Source organism: Panthera pardus, unplaced genomic scaffold, assembly GCF_024362965.1.
Source record: "Panthera pardus isolate Hobbes unplaced genomic scaffold, ASM2436296v1 HiC_scaffold_8, whole genome shotgun sequence".
Classification (NCBI taxonomy): domain Eukaryota; kingdom Metazoa; phylum Chordata; class Mammalia; order Carnivora; family Felidae; genus Panthera; species Panthera pardus.
This window is the reverse complement of record NW_026527013.1, coordinates 11,211,180-11,215,634: the sequence shown is the minus strand read 5'-3', so window position 1 is coordinate 11,215,634 and position 4,455 is coordinate 11,211,180. Positions and strand designations below refer to the sequence as shown.

Below are 4,455 nucleotides of genomic sequence, written 5' to 3'. Positions count from 1 at the left end.
TTCCTTGTTGTGATGTACTGTCATTCCTCGTTTCTCACTATTATCATGATTCTTGCTCTGCTCTTTGCCATAGGATTGGCCGAGGCCACCCCGGCCAGCTGGAAACGTGGTGAGAGGTTTCTGTGAACACTCACCCTCCCTTTGTGGATCGGATACTTCGCTGGTACCAACACGGGGAAACAATGGCCATAGAGACTAGAAAATTGGATCCCCACAAACCTTATAGTAAAACAAAATACCCCAGTCCTACGACCAGGGTTTGGCTTCTCAAAAGTTCAGTTATTGGGAAAAACTGTCTTGCCTGGTGGGGAAAAAGTTCATTGTCGTCTCTGTTAAAAACTTAACATGCGTAAGCCAAAGATTTTATAACTCAACTGTCCGGAAAACCCAATGGTGGGGGACCCCAGATCACCTTGAGCCAGATCCCCACCCCTTGTCTAACTTCTCTCATCTCCGAGAGGCCTGGGACAAGGTCAATACAGCCATCAAATGGCGGGTCCCAGGTGGACTAGCCTGGATATGTGGAAGGAAAGCCTATATATATAGTACTTCCCTCAGTCTGGTCAGGATCATACACTCTGGGAACTCTTCATCCATCTTTCTTTGTGCTCCCACTTGCCAGAAGGAAACATTTGGGAGTCCAAGTGTATGGGGACAGGGAGATTCAAAGAAAGCTGTATGCTTTACAAATTGGCAACTAAAAAGATGATGAATGGCCTCCTGAGCGTATAATCCAATATTATGGCCCTGCCACCTGGACAGAGGATGGGTCCTGGGGCCACTGTGCTCCCATTTACATGCTAAACCGCATAATCAGACTACAAGCAGTTATAAAAGTTATAACCAATGAAACTGTTAGAGCTCTTAACTTACTAGCTAAGCAACAAACCAAAATGCACAATGCCATTATCAAAATCACATGGCCTTAGATTACCTGCTTGCTTCTGAGAGAGGTGTTTGTGGAAGATTTAACCTTAGCAACGGCTGCCTACAGATAGATGAGGGAAAAGTCATAGAGGAGATCACAGATCAAATAAAAACGTTGCTAATGTCCCTGTCCAGACCCCGGAAAAGTTGGGACCCCGGGGAGTTATTTGGAGGATGTTTTTCAACTCTCAGTGTATTCAAAACCCTCATGGGAATCTATCCTCCTAATTTTGGGAGAATGCTTAATCTTACCCCTGGTTGTACGGATGCTTACCCCTGGATGCTTAGCTCCCCTGGTTGTACGGTCTGCCTCCAGTCTCATTGAGGCCATGATTTAGAAAGGACGGCCACTCATGTAATACTGTTATAAAAATATTAACCTCTAAACCAAGATGATGCTCTTTGTCCCAAAATAGGGGGGGTCTGAGCATCAAAGGGGGGATGTGGTAGGGTCCCCTCCCTAAGGAGAGAAGAAAAAAGAGAGAAAGGGAAAAAAACAAGATAGCCTGGCCATGTGCCTACGTGACAATATCCCTCATGACCTTGTGAACTGAGACTACTTAATCAGACTACATGTTTTTGTATGTTACCATATACAGGAGACAAAGAAATAAAAATATATTAAAAAAAAACTATGCCACGGGACGTTGGGGGCTCAGTTCTTTGGGTACAAACCCAACTGAGCAGTGCCGGCCGGAATCGAGTTGCCTCCTGGAAAGAAAAGCCTTGGAGTCACGACTTTCTGTGCGAGAATCCTGCTACGTTATTTCACTCAGTATAGCACCCTATACTCTCCATCCATGTTGTTGCAAATGGCAAAGTCTCATTCCTTTTTACGGATGAGTAATATTCAATTTTTTGTATATAAATATATAAATATATTTGCCAATCTACTTTACACATTCATCTGTCACTGGACGCTTCCAAAGAGTGGCTAGTGTAAACAATGGTGTAATAAACATGGGGTGCGTATATATTTTCGAATTAGTGTTTTTGTTGTCTTTGGGTAAAAATCCAGCAACAGAATTACATGATCATGTAATTGCTTTGAGGAGCCTCGATACTGTTTTCCACAGTGGCTGCACCAGTTAGCATTCCCACCAACATGGATGAGTGTTCCCTCTTCTCCACATCCTCACCAACATTTGTGTCTTGTCTCCTTATACTAGCCATTCTGACTGGTGTGCGGCGATAGCCTTCTTCTTTGGGGTGTCACATAAAAGGAATTGTTTTATTTCCTTTTCAGATCATTCATTCTTTGTATGTAAATATGCAATTGATTTTTTGAGGGTTGGCTGTGTACCCAGTTTCTTGGCTGAATTAATTTATTGGAGGTGCTAGTTTTTTGGTGTTATCTTCAGGATTTTCTACATACAAGATCACATCATCTACACGCGTAACTTTATTTCTTTCTAACCATTTTGGATACCTTTTCTTTCTTTAATTGCTCTGGCTAGAACTTCCAGTGTTGAGTAGAAGTTGTGAAAGCGGGCATCCTTTCCTTGCTTCTGATCATACAGGAAAATGCTCACTGTATCACCCTTGAGCACGTGTTTGCTGTGGGGTTTTTATACAGGGCTTTATGTTGAGATAGTTTCCTTCTATTCCTAGATTTTAGTGTTTTTAACATGTTCCATTTACAAATGTAAAAATTACTTTCCTGACTGCAAAATATAAACAATGATGTATCTGCCAGATTAGCAATGCATGGTCATGTCATGCTTTTTTTCTCTTATTTTGATAGTCACATCGACTGCATGGAACTAGGCAATGATACACGAAGTTCAAAATTTCTTCTTCTGGGATCTTTGGAGGAACCAGAATTGCAACCCTTCCTCTTTGGGCTGTTCCTGTCCATGTACCTGGTCACCATACTTGGGAATCTGCTCATCATCCTGGCTGTAAAATCTGACTCCCACCTCCACACGCCCACGTACTTCTTCCTCGCCCACCTGTCCTTCGTAAACATCTATGTCGCCTTCACCACGGTCCCCCAGATGGGAATGTACAAACACAGAGAAGTTGTAAAAGTCATAACTTATGAAAGCTGTGTCATGCAGATGTACTTTTTCATACTCTTTGTAGGTTTAGACAACTTCCTCCTGACTGATGACTTATGATAGCTTTGTGGTCATCTGTCACCCGCTACACTACCCAGTCACCATGAACCCCTGGCTCTGTGGACTGCTGGTTCTGGTGTCCTGGATCATGAACATCCTGCATTCCTTGATACAAACCTTAATGGTGTTGCAGCTGTCCTTCTGGACAGGCATGCAAATCCCCGATTTTTCTGTGAGCTCAATCAGATGATCCAACTTGCCTGCTCTGCCACCTTTCTTAATGACACGGTGTGCTGTGCTGTTGGGTGGTGCTCCCCTGGCTGGGATCCTTTACTCTTATTCTAAGATAGTTTCCTCCATACGTGGGATCTCATCAGCTCTGGGCAAGTATAAGGCATTTTCCACCTGTACATCTCACCTCTCGGTTGTCTCCTTATTTTATTGTATGGGCCTGGGAGTGTACCTCAGCTCTGCTGCTACCCAGAGCTCCCACTCAAGTGCAATATCCTAAGTGATGTACACAGTGGTCACGCCCATGCTGAACCCCTTCATCTACAGCCTGAGGAACAGAGACAGAAAGGAGGCTCTAAATGTATTTTTCAGAGGGAAGCCATAAAAGAGCCATTTTCCCAGAAGTACCTGTGATTGCTGGCTCAAAGCTTAACAGCCAGAGATTGTGATCCTTTAATCGGATCATGGAAGAACTTAATCCCTCTATTCATATCCTGGAATTTCAATTTTTCCAAAGTTCGACTGCTTTATTAAATTTAAATAAGTCCCTTTGTTTAACTTTATGCTCCTTCTGGTACCCACCAGTTTTTCCTTTTTTTTGTTTTCTTACTTTCCAAAGTTAGTCCAACCTTGAATCAGAAACAGTTTGGAGATTCCCATTTGCTTCACATAGTGATGAACTGTACCAGTTTTATGGAATAAACTATATTTGGCAACTGAGGCCATTTATATAATTTTACTGTAGAGGAAATTCTGTGACTGCCCATTCCTTTCTACATGACTACCTTGAATGCTTTTCCTGATAATGTAGACTTTAACATATTAGTTTGTTTTGTAGTTAGTCATGGGGTTTTAGGATCCTCATTAGGATCCTGTTCTCTCTCTTATCAGCTCAGCATCCACAGTATCCCTGGCACAGAATAGTAAGGCAAAAATTCCTTATGAAAAACTTGCTCTGCTCCAAGTGTAAAGTACAGAAAGACAAATTTGCATAAACCAAGTGACTAATATGGGGTTACTATCCGAGAAGACCTGAAAAAATGATGACATAAAATTTTCAATCACGCCGTATTTTATTGCAGAAAATATGTTTTTGATGATGTATATCTACTTATTGAGGTGTGAGATATTTGGTGTCCATGTTTAAAGGGTTTTATTAATTGGAGTGAAGAATTTAGTGGCAGATTTTATATTATTTAATTGGATGATTTTTTTGTTTCTACTTGAAAATTTCCAG

At 41.8% G+C, this 4,455-nt stretch overlaps 1 pseudogene; it reads left to right on the top strand.

Annotated features, from left to right (window-relative positions):
• Positions 1 to 2,675: 2,675 nt before the first annotated feature.
• Positions 2,676 to 4,165, top strand: LOC109247974 (olfactory receptor-like protein OLF4; annotated as a pseudogene).
• The last annotated feature ends 290 nt before the right edge of the window (positions 4,166 to 4,455 follow it).